General features: G+C 42.2%; 1 long non-coding RNA gene across 1 annotated transcript in view; it reads right to left on the bottom strand.

The window, feature by feature from the left end:
- The window catches only part of LOC142471229 (uncharacterized), a 39,202-nt gene extending 15,683 nt beyond the window's left edge, over window positions 1-23,519 (bottom strand). Inside the window, exon 1 of the long non-coding RNA XR_012789376.1 lies at window positions 23,419-23,519. This is a non-coding gene — a long non-coding RNA (uncharacterized LOC142471229). The remainder of the gene's footprint in view (window positions 1-23,418) is intronic.
- Window positions 23,520-24,091: the final 572 nt, after the last annotated feature.

Here is a 24,091-nt window from a genome sequence, read left to right as displayed (position 1 = left end):
ATATATATATATATAAACCATAATACTGAGTTAAGTTATGGTGAGTAACCTATCCCATAGCCTCTCTTGCATTCCCAGTAAAATCAACCCCACACTGATGAGACCCATCAAGGTCGAAACGGCTGTCTGTGGGTGGTTTTCTGGGTATGCACCTTAACCCTGGCTGTGCTCAAAGCTGTGACCATGCAGCAAGCTTAAGCCTATAGGGAACCATGTTAAAAATGGTTATTGAGGCAAAAAGTGACACTGTGTGCTCATTTGCATGTCATTTTCCAGAATCCCTTGCTGCAGTGGAAGTGCTGTATGCTGGGTGATAATGGGGAAAGGCGGGGTTGCAGACCTGCCTAAGACATGCAGATGAGCATACAGTTATATTTGCATATATATATATATATATATATATATATATATATATATATATGTCCTGTAATGGATAATTCCATACTGTAGAATCCGTTACAGGTGGAGATGCTGAAGAACACCGTACCAGTATACACCCCAGGCTCCCTGCAGCGGAGGCTCAGTGCTCCTGTGAGCCACAGGTATTGCACCACACACACCTTAGCCACACATCCTCCAAGGGGATGGGGGAAAGTGAGCTACATAAGGAATAGCACAACTATTATAAATGAGCCTTAGTCCAGTAACTACTGTATATAGTTTCAGTGAAAATTTATGGACATGTAGTAAATGTCAGCTTATCAACTGAGTTCCTACAGAATGTTATTATTTTAATGTGAAGCAACAACTTTAAGCAATGCACACCATTGGCTCTATTACTGTATATATTTAAAAGTTGTTTTCTCTGTGAATGCAATATAATTTGTTATTTTCCACATGACGGCGAACGCTCATACAGTTTATCTGAGCTTTTAATTGTGGGGATACCATACAGTACATTAATGATTTACTGAACCACTTTAAATAATCTTACAAAACTAAAAAATACATTTTCTAGGAAATTTGAAAAAATTATTTGACCTGAATAAGCCTGAGACAATATTATAGTCATAATAGTTATGGAAGCATTATAAACAATAAAATGTTTTTTTTACGCAAATCCATTTGTTTGAAAAATGTTCCAATTTGAAAAGCTGTGAAAACCAACACAATCCATAAAACAAATGTGTGACTTTGTTCAAAGTTGCTGTTACCTGTGTTTAGGGCCACTAACTTTAAAAAAAGCAATTCATGCCCTTTTGTTGTTTATTATTTTTTTAAACATACGATTGAAGCAGAGGGTCTTCCGAGCTGAACCCCATTGATTTCAGCTCAGGGGACCCCTGCATCCTGAGTACAGACCTCCAAAGTGGGTGCCAGTTTCTTGGTAACGTTTAAAGCTCTCATGTCACATGGGTCATTTTATCCCAATTTGAAAAAAAGAATACAATAGACTTGGGAATTACTGTGTACACAGTTTTAATCCATATAAAATAGCTCATCACATCAATGATAACTTTGGAAATAGATCTCATTGTCATTCATAAAAAAACAAATCGAACTATCGTCCTGTCTCCCTCCTCTAGTATTCTCTTGTTTGCTCTATTTTCTCACCTCCTATTCTCTCCAAACCCTCTACAATCTGGCTTCCGCACTGCTCACTCCACTGAAACAGGCCTCACTATAATAACAAATTACCTAAAATGGTGCCAAAGACAAAGGTTTGCTCAGATTACACTCAGACACTCTGTTCTTCTCCTTCAGATTCTCCATACTCTTGGTATCCCTAACAAAGCTCTATCTTGGATCTCCTCTTACCTCTCCCTTTGTACTTTCAGTGTCTTTTTTGCTAACACCTCCTCTTCCTCTATCGATCTCTCTGTGGGCGTATCCCAGGTCTCTGTCCTGGGACCTCTTCTCTTTCTCTTTTCACACTCTCTCTAAGTGACCTAATCACATCTCATGGGTTCAAATATCACCTCTATGATGATGAAACACAAATTTACTTTTCAACCCTCAACCTTACACCTGCTGTAGAGACCAAAGTTTCGGAATGTCTCTCTGTTATATTATCCTGGATGGCTCCCCACCAACTTAAACTTAACATGGCAAAAATAGAGCTCCTCATATTTCTTCCAAACCCTTGCCCTACTACCTCCTTCTACATTACTGTTGGAAGCACTATCAAACACCCAGTATCACAAGCACACTGCCTAGGAGTCACACTCAACTCCTCTCTCACATTCACCCCTCAGATTCAAAAGGTAGCTAAAACCTGTAGTTTTTTCCTACACAATATTACAAAGATACTCCTTTTCCTCTGTTTCTCCACTGCTAAAACTCTGACACAGGCCTTCATTTTCTCCCATATGAACTACTATAACCTCCTGATTTCTGGCCTTCCTGCCTCTCACCTGTCTCCCCTATCCTTAACGCTGCTGTCAGAATCACTCATCTCTTTCTTAAATCTGTCAATGTCTCCCCTGCTGAAATTCCTCGCCTGGTTTCCAATCAAATCCTGGATCCCAAACTCAATTCTCCTCCTCACTTTTAAAGCTTTACACTCTTCTGCCCCTCCTTACATCTCTGCCCTAATTTCACAGCACCATCCCGACTCTTGCATTCCGCTCAAGGATGTCTTCTCTCTCTACCCCTTTTGTGTCTATGCCCTCTCCCACTTTAAACCTTTCTCACTGACTGCCTAACACCTCTGGAATGCCCTTCCCCTCAATATTTGACTAGCACCCTCTCGATCCACTACTAAGACCCATCTTAAATCACATCTCCTTATCGAAGCATATTAGTAGCTCTCTAGCTGATACTTTACACCTCATACATCAACCTTGACCCCATGCAAACGCACTTAACAGAACACTTTCCTACTGTCTCTGTACTTTCCTCCTACTTATCAATTAGATTGTGAGCTCTCCGGGGCAGGGACTCATTTTCATAAGTGTCAGTTTTATGTCTGAAGCACTTCTTCCCATTGTGTGCTGTTTGTATTATTTATATAATCGGCACGTGTATTACTGATGTGAAGCGTTATGTACAGCTGCATTCAATCTCAACCACCCCAGAGTACATCTGCATTGCCCCAAAGGCAGACAGCCTGATGGGGCTCCCCAAGAGCTGTGCCCCTCTGCGCAGGACCAGCGTTCTAAGGGTTAACAATAGCTTGTACTTTGTGGAACGTCAACCCCACCCACTGGAATGTTAATCAGCCAAGAGGATACAAAGAACTGTTTATTCACAGCTGCATTCAATCTCAACCAACCTAGTGTATATCTGCGTTGCCCCAAAGGCGGACAGCCAAGGGTGAGGCGTTTGCTGCCGTTCGCTGATGTTTAGTGATGTTAAAGTGATATTAAAGCTGCTCTATTTCAATCTGAAACTCACAAGCACTTTATCCCCTTGTCATGGGAGAGCAGAACTTTTAACACCTTAATTACCCAGATCCTTTGATTGAGCAAAGCGAGAGATAAATATATTGTGATTTATTTACAACATGAACATACACAGCTTGATCTACGAAATAATACGAAATAACACTTATTGGGACGGGGCAAAACGAAATAAAATGTTCCTGGAATGAACTTCACAGAAATAAAGTCTCTAGGCACAAATTTCCAGGTGCAGGGTTTGTGCGCAAATAGAGCCGCAAAACAGTCATTGGATAGTGGCGCCGCTCGCAACCACTATTTCTCCGCCGAAGATAATCTTTTCATTTTCCCGCTGCAGGATTCGTCTTGGATTTCTTAGTTCTTATGAACTATAGACAATAGGACCTAGGTCCTGAAAGGGTGCTTCAAATATTCCCTGGAGATCACTATAGCTTAAATCCATATATCCCTAATATAGGGAATAGAGTGATTGGAACAGTCAATAATGCATAAAACCACTGCTGGATTTAGTCATATAGCCAATGACTAATAGTACTGATATAAACAGCATATCCTGAAGGGAGCCTGTGTGTGAACCAGTGTGACGGTGTATGGAACAGGTGTGTCTGATAGAAGATGAATGGCTATGGCCTCTTACCATTGACAGACCCTTAGAAGTTCCCCTTCCCGTTCCGTCATATGCACCGATGACCGAACACCTTGCACTGACTGTTGGTCCCACAGAAAGGCTCACCGATAGCGTGGGTTGAGAGTCGGGAGGGCTGATCAGCTGTGCCTTGATTCCTTTAGGTCTCCGATCCGCCGCACCTCCACTGTCTCTTCTCTCCTCCCCTCTGCGCTGTGTCTGTTGGCTGCTGCAAATGCAATGCTGGTTCCTGTGTGATGAACCGGCAGCTGGTAAAAGTGTGTAAAACTCACTGAGCGTCTGTTCCGAATGCGGCATGCTTCCGTCTGCGTAGGTAATGGTAGATAGAGCAAGGGGAAGTCGGAGCACTGCAAACAAAAACTAGACTGGCTGTGGGTAAAATAAAGATTATTTAATGGACATGGTGCTAAAAAACAAGCAGGTAATTCCTCTGATGCGTTTAGTACTTGGTAGTACTTTATCAAAAAGTAACTTTACCCATCAATTAAAGCTTCTTAAATAGGTGTCTCCCTCCAATAGACATCCCTCCCACTGTGTGTAATTAGTCTGATGTATAACATCAGATGATACAGTAGATGAATCTTCCAATGGGGGATGTCTTATTTGGGATGTGAGTACACCTATCCCAAGACGACTGGCAACAAATTTATATCTTGACATATACTAAATCAACTAAAAAAATATATACACAAGGTGTAACTGTTAAATAAAAAAACAATTATCAACAAACCCTCAATCATGATCTCACCAGGGGTATGACATCCAATATAAAAGCAACCCTGTGTATATAAACATATAACCACATAAACGAACAAAATATGATATGAACAAATACACAACACACATTTAAAAACAATACACATCCTGCATGAATAAATATAATTTGCATATTCTATTCAAAGGTTATTAGTCATATTGTAATGTTGACTTAAGCACATTTGATAGTGTGTGGCTATATCTATATGCTGAGATAATGATGTGATGATACATAAATATAATTCTAGTGGATACCCCAGAACTTTTAACACCTTAATTACCCGGATCCTTTGATTGAGCAAAGCAAGAGATAAATACATTTTGATTTATTTACAACATGAACATACACAGCTTGATCTACGAAATAATACGAAATAACACTTACTGGGATGGGGCAAAACAAAATTAAATGTTCCCGGAATGAACTTCACAGAAATAAAGTCTCTAGGCACAAATTCCCAGGAGCGGGGTTTGTGCGCAAATAGAGCCGCAAAATAGTCTTTGGCTAGTGGCGCCGCTCGCAACCACTATTTCTCCGCCGAAGATAATCTTTTCGTTTTCCTGCTGCAGGATTCGTCTTGGATTCCTTAGTTCTTACGAACTATAGACTTGCGTTACGATGGGATAAAGTTTTGAATCCAGCTTACATGAATCTTTCTACCGCATGATGAATCTAAGGTGAATCTCACTCCTGATTGGCTGCATAGACTTTTAAAAGCACCAAAGTCCTATCTCTATACTCTGCAGCCAATCGCTGCGTGGGAAACAAACTTCCCACCTATGGCATGGTTGTCAGGATTTCATGGAACCGGGCAAAGGGGCTTCAAGGTATCCCAAGGGCATGCGCGAACTTCACACCTGTCCCGCTCAGCATACTTATCTAAGCCCACTTCCCCAGCGACATCTTGTCTACCAAATTCCTTGGCTCTTATAGTTTTAATACACCTAAAAGAGGGGGACTTTCATTCATGACTTTTCATAAAAGTTTATGAAAAGTTAACTATAACCGTTCTAATGATATACCCCCAGCCGCACGCATAGAAAAAAATCAAAGCGCTAGGACATTCCTAGCTAAAGTTATCTCACTGCTTATACGCTATGCAGCAAGCTGCCGTGTTTTAAAAACTTTTTTCCTTTCTGCGGTTGGCAGCGAAACACGGTTGCAAGGCACACACATGATACATAACTGATACATTACTTGTTACAACACTTATACAGTTTCACTCAGAGTATTAATATGGTCCCCTTATACCTAGCGGGACACAAACAGACAATTATAATACATTTACCCCGGGACCTGTAATGTAACCCAGTTCCCTGCCCGGTCTTACTTCCCTGGTTTGTGCTGAAGCAGGGAGATTTGGCGGTAAGCTGCAAACTGCTTTCTAGGGAGGATTTTACCCGGTGGTCTGTGTTCCTCTTGTCCTTAGGAGTCTTGGGAGATTCCTGAGTGCATGTTTTGGGGTAACCCGAAACATTGGCCCCCTTCTACCCAAACACACCCTGACAAAATGTTACCATAAAATCATCCCTGAAACCCACGCCTTGCACATCTCCGCTGGTTAGCACTCCTAGAACAGTAAAAACTCACACATCTTTATTACACATGCAGTTACATGCCACAATTGGGTTGAAGAGCTGACACTCCCAATTCCCTAATATGGCTCAGGGGCACCCAGCCGGGCCAAATACCTTTATTAATGGCCTGGTACCCCTTCACCATTACACAGCTGTACCCAATTTTCCAACTCTATCTGTCCATGAAATGTCTGTATAACCCTGTTCTTTTAATGTAACCAAGTATTTTTTATAACTCTGTGCCCAGGACATACTTGAAAACGAGAGGTAACACTCAATGTATTACTTCCTGGTAAAACATTTTTATAAATAAATAAATAAAATCTACATTAATAGCGCTATATAAATAAAGACATACATACATACATACAAATGTGTTCTTAATGCTTTGATACAAGTTTCCAATTCATGACTTCAAGTATATTAACTGATCTTGTTGCTAAATTAAAGATTATGGATTATAAAAAGATACAAATCTGCTCTGCACGCTCTGATATTGTCAAATAATGTTTTTCTCTCTGTATACATCAACTAGTAAATAGGTTAGAAGAGCCATCATTTTTTATGGTAGTAATATGTCAAAATGTATGATGCACTTTAAAGAAATTAAAAATTGCACATTACAAGTACATTACAATTCTAGATGAAAGGGGAAAGTAAAAACTATATATATAAATGTATTTTCTTTGTACAGTATGAAACATTTGGAATTGCAAAAACTAATCACAACAATATCTCTATCAGGTTTTAACATATTCCGACCAGTGTACTCATAGATTCAGGAATCGGCTGGGGCTAGAGAAATCATTCTTTGAAACTGAATGCTGGGGAATAGAAGAGAAACCAAAGAGGGAAGGCAGAGTCTCTCATTAGATGACATTGTGGTTTTCTATTGGCAGTTCCAATGAGGCGGCCCTGGTAGCAGTATTTTCCTGTACAATTGTGCTTGTTTCAGAGGTTAAATAAATATGTGAAACTGGAGGCTTGATGGAGCTGTGAGTACTGCAGTTCAGCTCTAATGGACCATTCTGTTCAAATAATGTTTAAAATCAAGATTCAAAGATTGTTTTCTATAGACATGTAGCAGGGTACTTCCCTTTTACCTCCGCAGGGAGACAGTTCTGTTGCTCGGGAGAATCAGGGAAAGTTGCAGCAGTCATCTTGAAGTTGGAGCCACATGTTATTAGGGGACTGTGTGTAGGGCGGCAGCGGCCATGTTGTGGTTGGCACCGCTGGAAGGTGAGGTCCTAGAGGCAAGGATTTCCTCCACGGGACTGTAGGCAGCGAGGCACTCCAGACGGATCCGTGGGAAGAGGAGCAAGTTTCCAGGGAGCAGTTAGTTTCCTGGTCTAGGCCAGATTTTACTTCCTAGGCACCAGGCAGTCCCTTCACTGTAGATAAGTGTGTGAGGGATCGCCAGCAGCATAGGGATTACCCTGTAGCAAGATACCTCAGCGGAGCAGGAATCAAACTGTGCGTGAGTTACTCCGGCTGGAGGCAGCACCGTGTGGTGGCCCGAATGTGAGGGGCTTGGTGTCAGAGACCCCACAGCGTGGGACCTGACCACCCCCTATCTTGGTAGCCACAGATGCAGGTGATGCAGTGCACAGCAAAGAAACAGGATACACCGGAACAGCAGCACTCTCTGACGAAGCACCTTATAGGCGTGAAACGCGTAAGAGAAGGAGGCTTTTTGCACCCATCCCTGTCTGCACCATGAAGATACAATAAAGGACTTTTATTTTACTGCTGCTGTTCTGGTGTATCCTGTTTCTTTGCTGTGCACTGCATCACCTGCATCTGTGGCTACCATATCCTTTCCTATCTGCAGAAACACGCATCCTGGAAGGCTACAAGGGCATGGTCACGTGAGTTGGTACTTTATCTGTACTTTGGGGTATTTTATTGGTGTTATCAGTCAGTTGTCAGACCCAGTCCACATTGGCAGTGAGGGGGTGGGGCTCATATATCTCCATCACCCACACTCACCAGGACATTATATTTGGGCACAGACACTCATGCTCACCCATATATACCTCATGACTCACCTTTATACCTGCACCTAGCCATTACCAATCTTCAATCAAGCATTCATTGCATCACTAGATGTACAACCATCACGGTCATTAGAGCACTATCACTGAACTTTGTTCACTTACCCCACCCCCTATCTTGGAAGCATCCCCTGGTTACAGGCTGTACCAGGAAGGTAGATGTGCACCAATGATACACGAGGGCAGCGCTGCCCTCACATATACACTTGGGACAAGGGAGGCTCTGATGGACACAGGGTTCCAAGTGTCCATGGTACCCTAAGTATTGGGGGACGACAAGCACCCATATTATTGTACTGTTACTGTTTTATTGTTATTGCTGTGCTGCATATCATTCTCTTTGCCATACTGTGGGATCATAGTAAAGAAGTATTACATAAGCTGTGTGAGTGTGATTTCTGGAGTATACAGTTTAGGTATACCGGTTCCCGTGAGGAGCTATCCCGCCAATGCTGGTATCCTCACAGATGGAGGCGCTGCACCCATTCACCCCAGGCTCCCCACTATCGGGGGCCTAGACCCCTGTAAGGCAACAGGTAGCACTGCAGCACATAACTCCTGCAGTTTCCCTTAGGGGTAAGGAAGGGGTGTTACATTTGGAGGCACTGCTGAGATTCAGATTCAGGGTGCCCTGAACCAAATGAAATCAAAAGAATACCATGTTTGTACCGTCAAGACAGCAGGTACACTAGTGGGCCGTGGAGTTCCAGGTACCTCCCTGCCACGTGGTGGCCATCGGCTTTGTCCCAAAATCCCTTCAAACAACGTGTGCCTAGCCTTGAGGGGGTTGCCAGGGTTAGCCACAGCTCAGCCCCTTGGCCTAGGGACCTCACCTTCTATTATTCTCTTTGCCATACTGTGGGATCACAGTAAAGAAGTATTACAATGCCTGTATGAGTGTGATTTCTGGGGTATACAGAATATGTATACCGGTTCCTGTGAGGAGCTATCCCACCAACGCTGGGATCCTCAAGCGTAACTATAGCTAAGAATGCTGTGAACTATTGGAATTGACGAAACACAATCTATGTATCTGTTTTTTAAGTGGAGACCTTACTTCTATTTGTCAATTGCCTTGTAACTGTTTAAAACTTTTGATCATTAATTTCATTATGATTTTTTTTTATCAAAGTTTTATGATGCATTTACTATATTGTTTTCTTCTGTCTTTCTTCCTTTTTCTATTTTGACAATGCTGCCATTACACCAGTTAAGCCTAATTTATTGTATGTGTAGATTGTCATGAGGCTAATTGACAGCAGCTTGATATGTCTGTGTGGTTTAGTTATAAATTGCACTTCTGTCTTTCAGTGCACACTCCTTGACAAAGCGCCATAGTGACGTGAAACGCATGGGAGGAGGAGTCCTTTCTCTATTTTTTATGCAGGTCAATAAAGACTTTTCAAATCTTTCACTGGTGAGTTCCTGAACTTTTTCCTCATAGCAAGCGGCAGTCCCTTCAATCATTCTTCTGTTCCTAGGTTATAATTGGGGTGGAATGAACATAAGAAGTAAACCCATTCACTCTGCGTCACAGCTGTAAATAAAAACGGACTGCTCTCACAGTGCTAAGTGGCACTTCATCTTGTACCCTTTTTAGTGCCCTTATAATGTTACTGGTGTGGCCCGGGTATCCTAGAGGCTCTTTTGCAGTACCAGCTATATCAGGGGTGCACAACCTTTCCCCGCTGTGCCCCTTGCCTACTCTCCCCCCCTGTTCTCGCCCCCCTCCTTACCTTTTCTTCGGCATCAAATGACGCTGCGTTGCCATGGTGACTTATCAATAAAGACAAGGTAAGGGATGTTGCAGAGGCCTCACGCGATTCCCCGGCATTTAATTTAAATGCCTTGGGGAAGAGGGCGGGGCCTCTGCAACCGCCGTGCCACACCTGGAAAATCTTGAGCCCATCCAATTTGCGGAGCTACATCACTATTTTATTGCTCATTGCATCATCTGAGCAGTGAGCCCAATTGAAAAAGCTTTGAATTACACTCCACTTCTGTTTTCATTTATAGGTGGCGGGCAATGCCATGTTATTGCAACTGTATAGAACACATGGCTGCAAATGCATCAAGTCTACTGGCTCTCAGGTGCTGCCAGACTTTGGTACTGAAAAAGGTTAATAATTGCCTTATTTAAAAATTTAAAAAAAACTATCCTAATGCACTAAGTAATTTATGTAATGTTTGCAGCAACAACACGTGTCAATAACATTGTATCATAATTTACAGGGCAAATACTAAATGTATCTCGGGAAGCAGGGGGTCCCTGAGGCAGAAACCAAAGTGGTTCAGCTCTGGAGACTCCCTGCTCCCTTACACTATTAATCAAAATTACATTAAAGCAGCTTAATTACCTTAGCGGATAGCCACTAAGGCAATGAAGGGTTTAAGGCACAATAGCAGGTTTATTGAGGGCAGAGGGGGTGATTTAAGCGGGTTCTTGGCCCTTCACCTCCACCCCCTGTGCCCCCACATAAAAACATTTTTATATACAGGTTTGATACAAGAGGCCGGCGGGCGTCCCTGGGTGGTCCCCGCAAGTGTCTGTGGGCCTCCAGGTGGTGTCCGTGGGTGTCTGGGCCCCTCCAGGTGGTCCCTGCGGGTGTCTAGTGGCCTCTAGGTTGTCCCAACGGGTGTCTGGAGGCCTCCAGGTGGTCCCCAGGGGAGTCTGGGGCCTCTCGGGTGGTCCCCGTGTGTTCCCCGGGGCCTGCGGTACCAATCCTGTTGAAAAAAAAATGCAGAATACATTGCAATAAATATACCTCCCCCAACACATGACTGCAGAGCCATGTTCTCTGTTGCCAAATAGAATACAATAAATAATACAATCTAATGGCCCCTAACCCCTTAATCACGGTTAATAAACACTATAGTAATTAAGGGGTTAACCCATCCTCCCCCGCTACCCACCGGGAGGCCTAACCACCCACCCCGGATCCACTATACCCACCCTGTACCCATTGATTGGCATAGTGGTACATCATACCCATATAATATGTGCATGATAAGCCACTATAGCAGTCGACAAACTGTACGCAATGAAAACTAAACAGAGATCCTGATGATCCAGATGACCCTTATCAAAAAGCATAACTGCCAAAAATACACAATAATAAAACATATACATCTAAAGCATCTAAACACCACAATTAAATAAAAGCACTAGCCAACATATCAATTAATTAATTTTAACCACTAGCCAACATATCAATTAATTAATAAAACCAATAGGCAAAACATCAATTAAAACACATAGCCAACACAAAAATTATTTAATAAAAACGCCAAGGCCAAGTACCTGCTTCACTCACCCCCTTTGCCCCCAATAAAGCTGCTATTGTTCCTTAACCCCTTCATTGCCTTAGCGCTTAGCCGCTAAGGTAATAAAGTTGCCTGTAAATGCATTTTTATTGCATCGGATTGATGCCAGAGTCTCTGGTGCTGATATTAATGGATATCATCTTCGGAGACTCCCGGCATCAATCCGATGCAGGAAAAATGCATTGTTTTTTGTAAGTCCCGTCTCGCCGCTCCTCTGCAGTTTCTCAGCACCTTCCTGCCAACTTTTCATGGCGGGACAATTTTGAGAGGAAATCTCTATTCTAGACCCGTGATTAGCCGCGATAAGCTAATCGGGGCTACTAGAATTGCACGAGTTTGAAAACCTGCCGTTAAGTGGCATCTCGCCGCTCGTTTGGCGGTTTTTTTCCCTCTGGAAAAAAAAACTGCCAAAAACGGCTTTTATCGCCAACTTATCGGGGCTTACTGAATAGCAGTAGGCTTTTTTGGCGAAAAGGCCTCAATAAGTGGCTAATCGGTGCTTAGTACATAGGCCTCATACAGTAAGTTAAAGCCTAGTACAGAGCACAAAACAAATTCCAATGTACGGAATGTAGCTACAGTATCAGCTGCATTCTATTTGAACTTAAGTTTGTTATTTACACAATGAATATTAGCAGAATGTTGCAATAGAAAGAAAACCACAGGCTAAGGAAAGAAAAACAGAATGCAGGCTCCATTTCTTTCTCAATGGAGCAAAGAAAGTTGACTGTAGCATCTGATAAAAAACAGATATTGATGGTGACGTCATCAAGGGCAGCTTCTTGTATAACTCCCCATTTGTCTGTTAACCATCAGAGATTCTGCTGAATGCAGCTAGCTCTCTTATTTTCTGTTATAGTTCTTTCATTTTTAGAATGGTCAAATTTTTATCATATTTATGAATTAGTCCATGCATAGCTCAATGCAGTATGTTGCTGGTGCACACGAGATGGGTGAGGCTCTAATCATTGGGAGATGACGTAGCAACTTTTTTATTGGTGATCCCACTGCTATAGTTAAAGTTTTTGTGTGTCAAACACCAGCACAGAAAAACCTCAAATATCTTGGAAACCGGGAGTGTGCTGTCAGTGGGCCAGAAGATTACCTATCAGTTCTTAAGTCTGGCACTCACCAGTGGGTACACTATCACATTAGTCCACCCCTTTTTTGCATGCACCTAATGGGAGAAATAATTGCTGCTACATCTATATACAATATAACTTCAAAGTGCATACTGTAGCTGTTGTTCATCATAATTGGATATGTAGGGTGCTTGAGCAGAAGCATATCGGAGAAACAGTAGTGACCAGTACACATATGGCTAATAGTGCTTGTGCCCATTTGTGTAAAAATAGTTACATTACAATTAAATAATAACAGACATTATCCAAAAATTCATTGACTGTCAATGTGGTTATCTATACCCTAAAAGGGACACATATAAATCAACGAATGCCAATCAATGGGAAAGCTACAAAAAAAATACACAATTAAATAAAATACAATACATGTGTTTCTTACCTTTGCTGGGATGAAGGCTTTCATCATCCTAATCAAACTGTGGCACCAACTACTCTTGACTCATGATCCTCATCTTGAAGAACAGCACGATGCACATTAGTCCACGATCCTCAGTTGCTTGAAGAGAAGTCCACGGTGAGTACAGTAGATCATATCTTCTTTATTTTCTTCTTATCTTCATCCTTGTCTTCTTTCTTCTCTTCAAGCAGGAGGAGATTTTGCCACACCATCTTCTGGTCAAATAAGATGCGACAGGCCTTGTATAAGGCCTTTGACTTCACATTTGAGGGACAAATGGTAGATCCACAAATCCGATTGGTGGATGTACCATGTGATGCCTTCCCTTTTTTGTAGTGATATGATGTCACCTTAAAGGGAGGCATGGTACCTGATTTGATGGCATCCCAAAAAAAGAAAGACATTAAATGACCACAGTAGACTGGAGCTGAAAATGTTGCAAGAACTGATCAATGTGATACTGCTGCGGCCAAGTTTATTCGAGCATTTGCCCGTTCTTGGCCGCAGCAGTAGCCTGGCGCGCGCCAGAGGGTGACGGGCGCGCGCCGAAGCAGCGGAAGAGCGCCCTCCGATCGGGGCGCTCTCCCTACCGCTGCCGGGTCCGCCGGGTCCCCCGGAACCCCCTGCCGCCGTCCCGCGATCGCGGGACACCAGGGCTCCCTCGGGGAGCCCTGGACGCGCGTGCAGGGGGGCGCACGCTCCCGAAGACGCGTGACCGCGCGTCTATGACGCGCGGCACGCCGAGGGGCGGCCACTAGCAAGCCGGGAAATCTCCGGGCTTGCGGATCTGGCCGCAGTGTAATAAACTGTGTCGCCAGTGTATATTGTACTTATCGTTCTACATTTTATTTGAAGTTACTGTTACCAATGTTATTTGTTAACAAATGAAAATGTCCCATATTAAAGTTTATCTATTGTAAATATATATTATGTTTCAAATTCTTATAATAAATATAACTGTTCAATATTTATGTTATCTTTTTTAACTCTTTAAAGAAAGAAGATAAGGACAATAATTCTCCCATTAATTAAGTTAATGTCAGGGGTTAACATGTTTACTGATAATTATACACATTCACAGCAAAGCCCCTCTGAAACTGTAGAGAACTGTATGACATGGACAACCAATGCAGTTGCTGAAAGTGGTAAAAATAACAACATAAAAATTACATTATGGTCTATATAAAAATGTTGAGTATAACCTTTTGAATGTATCTTGTACATCATATTGTTAAGAAACCATTTATACATACAGCAAGAATGAATATACATGTGCACAGTATATATGTATTGATATGTTTATATATTGTATGCTGTATAAATTATATTCAATGAGTATACTGTATGCAAAGTACGGTTTGCTGGAAACAGAAGCAGAACTGTATATAGTACTAGGGAAAAATTAGTACGTGTCATATTCTGTTATGTGCACGTAAATTGTCATGCTTGAATAGAGTACGGACAAAACCAACACAGGCACAAAGTCGGTAACAGTACAAGTATATTGAAAGTGTTCAGACATGCATACTTGCAGTGCGGACAAGTATACTGATGAAAACTGTATGGATTATACAGCTTAGTGTATTATTATTATTATACAGCATAGTACGGATTATAATACACTGTGGTTATACAACCAGTGCCTGAGTAAGGTGTCTGATTACTACTTGTGTGCCTGGATCCTGTTTTTACTCTGGTATTCGTCTCAGAATTCTCCAAAGCTTGCTCCCAAATCTAGAGGTTGATTCCCTACGTGGTGGCCACCATGCCTCTCCCCTGTGTTTCACTTGTGTAGTATTTGCATTAGACACTTCTTCCATTCATATGGCAGACATCAATTCCAATATATCCCCCCCTCTCCCCACAGCCCCCCGCAGGCTCACCTGCCTTGTCCTACCCAGCCGTATCTTACTCAGACTATTGGGGGTTACAGCTCGTGGCTTTCCGTCCTCGGCAGGCTAGATACCTGCAGTGCTATCTCCTGATCACCATTGACCACTGATTGCAATGCTCTTAGCAGACTGCCCTATGACCGATTAGAGCGCCATCCCTTCTTCCTTATCCCTTATTTCTCACATTTCACTCTATGTTTACCAGGGAAGAATCCATTTCAATAGTAGTGCTGCAGCAGGAAGCCACAACCTCCATATTGATGAACAATTGGTTAACTGAGGAAGAAGTTCATAAGCGGCTTGAAAAAATTAAAGTTACTAAGGCACCTGGCCCCGATGGCATACATCCAAGAGTTCTCAAGGAGTTAAGTTCAGTAGTAGCCAAACCATTATATTTAATATTCAAGGACTCCATTTCCACAGGCTCAGTACCACAAGATTGGCGTAAAGCATATGTGGTGCCTATATTTAAAAAGGGAGCTAGATCACAACCGGGGAATTACAGACCCGCAAGCCTGACTTCAATAGTGGGGAAACTACTTGAAGGTTTAATACGGGATAATATTCAGGAATACCTAATGGAAAACAAAATTATTAGTAATAGTCAGCATGGATTTATGAAGGCTAGATCATGCCAAACTAACCTTATTTATTTCTTTGAGGAGATAAGTAGGAATTTAGATCAGGGTAACGTAGTTGATGTGGTCTACATAGATTTTGCAAAGGCTTTTGATACGGTTTCACACAAGAGGTTTGTGTACAAAATAAAGCAAATTGGACTCAGTAATAATATATGCACATGGATTGAAAACTGGTTGAAGGACAGACAACAGAGGGTTGTCATAAATTGAACTTTTTCTGGTTGGGCTAAAGTCACGAGTGGAGTATCTCAGGGATCGGTACTGGGACCCCTGCTTTTTAACTTGTTTATTAATGACCTTGAGGTTGGCATTAAGAGCAAAGTCTCCATCTTTGCTGATGATACTAAATTGTGTAAGGTAGTAGAAACAGAGCAGGATGTAATTTCCCTTCAGAAGGACTTGGAGAGACTGAAAACGTGGGCAGGTAAATGACAGATGAGGTTTATACAGATAAATGTAAGGTTGTGCATTTGGGATGCCAGAATAACAAGGCGACTTCTAAATTAAATGGGGATAAATTGGGGGAATCCTTGATGGAGGATTGCTTGTAGACAGCAATCTTAGCAATAGTGCAAAATTTCATGCAGTAGCTGCAAAGGCAAACAAGATCTTATTTTGCATAAAACGGGCAATGGGTGGAAGGAAAGTAAACATAATAATATAAAATATTTAGTAAATGAATTGTTACAATAATTGTCAATGAGTTTATTCAGTCAAATGTAGATTATTTTGAGTAATAATGAATAAGCTCTTGTATGAAGAATTTTACACTGGCTGGGACATTTAGGCAGGTGCCTCAGCAATCCATCAACATACTTTGCAGCTATTTTTGGCATCTGGTGGTTTAGGGATTGTCAATAATCGAAGTTATGGAGGAATTACCCCCACCCACATAAAATCATGGGATTCATCAAGTTCTGCTTTTTTCTTTATGAGTTCTGATTCAGTGGATCATCTCTTGCCAACATTTATTAAAATTCCAAAAGCTACACGGCAAAAAAACAACTTTCACAAATTAAAAACAGTTCAGTTTTTATCATTTCCATAAGGATTTGGATAACGTAAAGAAAAGAAGATGAGTTGAACAAACCCAGATCTGAACAAAAGATGATTAAGATTGTTTTTCTTAACTAGGCAGTAAAAAGTAGAGCCAATCTGACTGTAAATGCACTATACAAAACATTATAAATGCAAGGGAATGACCAGCTATAAAAATTAGGAGGTTAGGAGTTCTAATATTTATTGAGCTCAGAGAACTATGTATTTTTTTTATTTTGCTCTATAACCTTCTCTACTTCAGTCCATAAATTCCTAACACATTTATTACTCCACAAAATGTGTTCTTTATATTTGCTATGATTGTAGCAGCCTCTGAGCTCAGTCATTCTACAGTCCCTACAGTACAGTACAGTACATTGAATAGAGAATGGATCCATTGCCCCAAAGCTACTAGTTCTGTATGTTACTGCACTCAATTCCAACTGGTGTAGATGAACAATTACAGCCTCCACTCTTTGCACAGACCTTGTTTTCGCTTGCATTGGCTATCGTAAATATGTCTTACTATAAACCTAGTAGTTTCCATGTGACCACAGGTGGTCCTACTTGATTAAAATGTTTAAAACAGCTTGGATACAATACTAGGAATACCCAATAACCTTAGAAGCCTACAGTACCGATTTAGCTTGCTCAGGAATAGATTTACAAAGAAGTGCAATCTCTTTTAGCACACACAATTAATTGATTGTGCTATACAAGCTAAAATGGTGTCCTTCTCATAGAAAGAGTTTGCAAGTACAATTTTGCAGATGTAGTTAGTGTGTAAGTCTAAAAAATATATTCTAATTTGTGTAAAACCTTACTATGGCTGATATGCACTAAGCTCCGTTAAATCAGGGGAATTCGTGTCAGGTTCCCTAAATTATTAATGGACGTTATTTTTCCAGATTTTAACCCACGTCATAAAGGCAATTACATGCAAAAACAATGTCCTTCCCAAAATCATATGCGTATGGGTAAAAACTTAAGGCACTTTATTGCTTTAAATGATGCATATACGCAATAAAATAGTGCATAATCAACTTAACTCAAACAGCGCATATAAGTGATAACAATGCAGCACATGCTCATTGACATTCACATACAGATGTAGCAGGCATTATTGCACATGCGGTCATGGCCATTTTTTCATTAATCCCACCAATTTTTCACATTCAGTATGGCTAATTAATTTAAAATGAAAAAAAAAAAAAAAAAAAAAAAAAACAATGCAAAAGAGTTTCCCAAGTGAGATATCAAGTAGCACTCTTACTCGCAGATTTCTTAGTGCAGTCTCTTTTATTAGAGAGCAGTGAAGAATACAATGTTGAAAATCCCATCAGATGGCCTGATCTATAATAAATGGAAAAGACTACACAAATCTGTGAGTAGAGTCCAACAGTACTTGGTATGTCACTTGTGAAAGTCTGTTGCATTTTTTTTTCCGATCTGTCTTGTGCTGGCCACACATTCAGAGTTTTTTCCCCACTTACTTTGTTTTCATCAACAGATCTTTTTTGGACTAATGAATTAAGAATGTCAGTTGCTCCCACTGGCACGTCATGTGTGTTCCGCTGCAACACACAAGCGGTAGCAATAACAACTGCTACATCTGTAGGATATTTCTGCTTTGCATTCCATAAAAAACACTACCACATTGCAAGGTTAACTCTGCATGTGCGGTACCTATACTTAACTCCAAAATTAAAAAGTGCACAAATCTCATTATAAAGTTAGTAAGACAGAGTTTACTATTGTGGCACTACTGTGAGGATCAGGCGCAGATACCGCCCCCAACATGTTTCCTGTGATGTCAGGATCGAGCGCAGGCTCCATCCCTGAGATGTCAAGGTTGGGCGCAAGCTTTGCCCCCTAGTTAGTTCAGACATTGGAAAAGCTGGTGCTTCATCAGTGCCTGCTATGCCGACCCTGCCAAGCAACGAACCAGTGGCCTGATTCTATTATCATCTTGTGCTGTGCAGCCGATTATCAGCTATTTCTCCCTTATAGGCTCAGCGATTCCTTCTGCAAATCAGCTGAGCATATTAGTCCTTACCCTGTGATGTCGTGCTGTCTGCAATCACTCTGCTTTGCCTTTCCTTGTCTCATTTTATTCTCCAGTTACCACCTAGACCTCAGCTTGATATTGACCACTCCATACCCTGCAACCCTCGACCTCAGCGTGGACCTCTACCACTCTACTCTCTACAGACCTCGATTTCAGCTAAGTGATACCTACTAGTCTCCATTCTCCAACCCTCGACCATGACGAGTATACCTACCCTCCTTGCTTCTCTTACCCTGACCCGGCTACAGGACAATGAACCTGAACACCGGACACAGCCACGCTGCTCCAAGTCAGTGTTTCAAATCCTCACCTTGGCCTTGTGGTTCCCAACCTACCTAGTATCTACTCCACCTTTCGGGATGTATTTGAAAAATTCCAGTACATGGAGTTGCCACCACATTAGTCTTTAGACAATCCAATTGAACTATTACCTTGGTCTGTGTCTCCAAGAAGATGTACATATCCACTATCCCCTCCGGAGAATCACGCCATGAAAGATTACATTCAGGAAAACCTACAGAGGGGATTCATCCAGAAATCATCTTCTCCTGCTGGTGCAGGGTTTTTCATCGTCAAGAAAAAGTCTTGAGTGGCAACATCCCCTCAGCCTAAAGGCGGGTCAGTGGTTTCTTGGATTAGTGAACTATTACTGTTGTTTTATACAGAACTATTCATCCATTTTGGCTCCTATCACTCCATTAACCAAGAAAGGAGTGGATCCTTCGAAATTGTCTGCTGAGGCATTTTATGGACTAAAAACTGCCTTTGCGTCTGTTCCAGTTCTGGTTCATCCAGATCCCACTTTACCTTTCACCCAGAAGGTGGATGCCTCGGATGTTGGAGCAAGAGCTGTGCTATCCCAGCAAGAAAACCTGAAAGCCAAGTTTCACCCTTGTGTATTCTTCTTTAGAAAATTCTTTCTCGCAGAATGCAATTACTGTACAGTACGATATGGGCAACTGAGAACTCTTGGCCATGGCATTACAAGAATGGAGACACTTTCTAGAGTGCACCAAAAATCCGGTCACTATACTTACAGAACACAAAAATCTCATATACATCGAGGGCGCCCATCGATTGGGGTCATGACAAGCGTGGTGGTCATTATTCTTTTCTTGAGTTAACTTTATTATTTCTTACCTGCCAGGTTCCAAGAATGTGAAGGAAGACACTCTTTATTGACAATTCCTAATCAATTACATTGCGGAGGACTGGGAAGAAACCATTTTTCCTCCTTCGCATCATATCGGCGGCTACCTTTGACTCCCTGGAAGACATAATTCATCACCAATCCCAAATTCATGAAGGCTTCAAGGTTTTGGAGGGATGCCATTTTGTCTCACACACCTTTCAATGGAAGGTCTTGGAATGGGGCCATAGCTCCAAGAGCTCTGGTAATCTTGGAGAAAGGATAATCAGTGAAGTACTGGAACATAATTTCTGGTGGCCTGGAATTTGGAGGGATGCTAAGATCTTCGTGGCCGCTTGTCCTACCTGTGCTTGGACAAAAACAAACAGGAATCATACTATGGGGCTATTATAACCTCTCCTGATCCCGGATTGGCCTTGGACTCACATTTCAATTGACTTTTTTGTGGAGCTCCCCTTCTCTGAGGGTTTGACCACGATCCTGGTGGTCGTGGATCGGTTCTCCAAACAAGCTAATTTCATCCCTTTGAATAGATTATCTAATGCCGCTAAACTTTCTGAAGTGTTCATCAACGAGATATTCCGACTTCATGGAGCTCCCCAAGTCATCGTGTGGGATCTGGGATCTCAGTTCATTTCTAAATTCTGGCGTTTTTTTTGCCAGCAACTTGGCGTGTCCTTACATTTTTTGTCTGCCTATCGCCCCCAGTATAATGGACAAACAGAGCAGACTAACCAGTCCTTGGATCAATACATCCATTGTTTAATCTCTGAAAACTCAGGAAGACTGGGCAGACCTCTTGCCATGGGTGGAATTCTCCCATAACAACTATAGAGCTAGTCATCGCAGGGGTCATCGTTCTTCTCAAACTATGGTTTTCATCCCTCAGCTCTTCCCTCATCAGGAGTTGAATACAGAGTCCCAGCCATGGAAAACAAGATCTAGCAGCTACAGGAGCTATGGTGAAGATCCAGGAAAACTTTGGAGAGCGGTGACCAGGCAAAAGAGGCAGGCAGACTGGCATTGTCGTGATATATCATTCTGGTGATAAGGTAGGACAAACCCAAAATATAACTCAAAATGATAACCCAAAACATCAGGTTAAAGGTGAAGCTATTTCCCAGATTCAATGGCCCTTTCCCTATCATCGAGAGGGTCAATCCGGTGGCATACCGGCTATGTTTCCAGCCTCCATGAGGATTCCGTCTGTCATCCATGTTTCCCTACGAAAACCCTGGGTGCAGTATCACATGTCTCCTGTTCCAGTTAATCCTTCAGAACCTGTTTTAGTGGAAGGATAACAGGAGTTCAAAGTTTAGATGCTCCTGGCCTCCAGGGTGTCCAGAGGGAGACTCCAGTACCTAATCCATTGGAGGGGTTTTGGTCCCGAACATTATTATTACAGAAGCCGCTAATTGAAATAACATTAACCAGTTTGATGCCTGTGGTTACCAAGGTATACTACAGGAACCAAAGGTGTTAATAAATGTAAAAAGAAATACACTAGCTAACCCTGTTGGCTACAGTACCTTAGTGGCTAGTAAAGCATTGCTTGGCATATGCATAGGCAAGATAAGCTAAACAAACCTGAAATAGATGATAAAATAGTAATTACAATACCTTACAGTACATATTAATGCCTTAGTAGGCCATGGGTCAACTTGTCATGGTTTTCTGACTACTGTAGCTGACCACAAAGGGCTACAAAGAGGTAAAAATAAACTACAACTACATACCCCCCTTGGCAAACTTAGGGCATATTAAAGCATTGCCATGCAATGCTTCAGCAACCGCTGAGGTAATATATGAAGGGCTTAATGCCCCCGCCCCCCCCCCCTCAACCCCTGGGAGACCTAACCACCCTCCCCAGGGAAACTACCCCCATCACCCATCCACCTTACCCCCAAACAAATTGACCCCCCCTTTAGACTAATGCCCAATATCCCTATTAACCAAATGTGGCTAATAACAGGTTTGGATATTAAGCATAATAATGTACACCTATTAAAAAATAGAACAGAACATTAAACATACAGTTCAATCATAAAAACATTAACTGTCACTGTGGCTACCTAAGCCCTCTCAATGTGGGTCAAAATATCCACACTGGTAAGCTAGAATAAAGACAAATGTACACTATTAAAATGCATGATTTACTGTACCCCCATTTATTACCTTAGTGCCTAGTGGCTTTACTAACTGCTAAGGTAAAGAAGAGGTAAACCCCCCCTCCACACACACACACCCAGGAGGCCTAACCATCCTCTCCAGGGGCACTACCCCATCTCCCACCCCTACCCCAATAAGAGTACCCCCACCCTCACAGTAATGGGCAATAGTCGTATTAGCCAAATGTGGCTAATAGGTCTTTGCCCATTGAAAATCATTACAAAATAAATTAAAAATACATTACAATAAATAATAACAATAACATCTAAGCCATTACAGTACATCCATTGATTGTCACTGTAACTACCTAAGTCCTCAATGGGGGCCTAGATAGCTTCTTAGATTGTAAAATCTTCAGGGCAGGGATTACCCTTCCTTTCCTATTGGCGGACTTTGCTGCGCTTACTGTATTATTATAATTCTAGATGGGGTACCCTGCTCCAGCTACAAATAATATGTCGGTGGTGATGGTGCTCCCCTGTGTTAGGTTAAGGATATAGACTAAACAAGAAAAAGAAAACCCAGTTGAGGGCACTTTGTCACCCTGCTGGATGATAAATGAAATTAGATTAATAAACTTTATTTACAAAACCATAGGATAAAATAATGGTTGTTAATATCGAACAACTACGTGGAAAAGATCATAATAGCAGTACTAAGGTAGGTACCGGGATTGAATAAATATATATAGGAGTAAAGGACTAACGTACAGTCCGGGCTCCTATTAAAGTTGTATAAAATAACAGATATTATAAACCCACAATAAAGGTGGGGGAAATGGGAGAAACTGGATACCACTGTATCTAAAAATTAAAAAGTGAACTGTATTGAGCATCTATTAGTAATTGATACAATAAGCTGCCTAAGATCTAGGAGCCTATACTCATGATGTAAGTGCTACTACTCTATGAGGAACTAGTAGTACTACAATCTCCTGGGTGATAGATGGTAGCTCTATAATTGATTACCAGGGTAGCAGACCCAAACAGTACATCCAAACCCTCAACACAGGTAAATGTCCATAGGTAATGTGTAGCAGTGAACAAGTATAAAAGGCATATAAAGCAGCAGTTCCTCTTGCCCAGCAATTATAGGAGTATCTACAGTGACACAAAGGTATCACATTAGCTTGATTGAACAGCAATAAAAATGAGTAAATAGTAGCAACCAGTGGCATGGCTGATGATGTGAAACATGAATATTGTACAGTAACAGTACTCACTGACTTCCTTGTAGGCAGAGTGACTTGAACTGCACGGCGTGCTCCAATCCAAACAGCAGAACAGAGAGAACAGGAAATGGAGGGCGGTGCACAGCCGAAGAAAACTCCACCAGGCAAGGTAAGTGCAGTAAAACTTCTGTTTGTTGGCACATGTGGGTTAAAAAAACACTGCAAGGCTAAGGCCCCGCTCCCTCAGTCAGCGCGCCCACACTGCAGACAGGCAGGGCGCTGACAGACACAGACCGCGATATGCGGTCCGTAGGGAGCGGGAGCCGAGGCTGGAGTGGGAGGGAGGGGCGTGGTTTAAGCGGAGGGGGCATGGTTTAAGCGGAGGGGGCATGGTTTAAGCGGAGGGGGCGTGGTTTAAGCGGAGGGACCCGCTACCGCCCCCCCCCTCGACGGGCTCGGGCTCCCGGGTTGCAGGAGGGAAATGCTGCGTGCTGCCCTACTCACCCGCTGACACTCAGGCACACACACACTCAGGCACACACAGACAGGCACTCATGCACACACACACACACACACACACAGGCAGGCACTCACGCACTCAGGCACACACATACACACACACAGAAAGGCACTCAGACACACACATACACACACAGAAAGGCACTCACGCTGCTTTCCCTCCACACTCTCCTCCCCGCTCCCCGAAGCCTCCCCTTCTCCCAAA

The sequence above is a fragment of the Ascaphus truei genome, chromosome 1 (assembly GCF_040206685.1).
Source record: "Ascaphus truei isolate aAscTru1 chromosome 1, aAscTru1.hap1, whole genome shotgun sequence".
In the NCBI taxonomy this organism is placed as follows: domain Eukaryota; kingdom Metazoa; phylum Chordata; class Amphibia; order Anura; family Ascaphidae; genus Ascaphus; species Ascaphus truei.
This window is presented reverse-complemented; position numbering and strand designations above follow the sequence as displayed.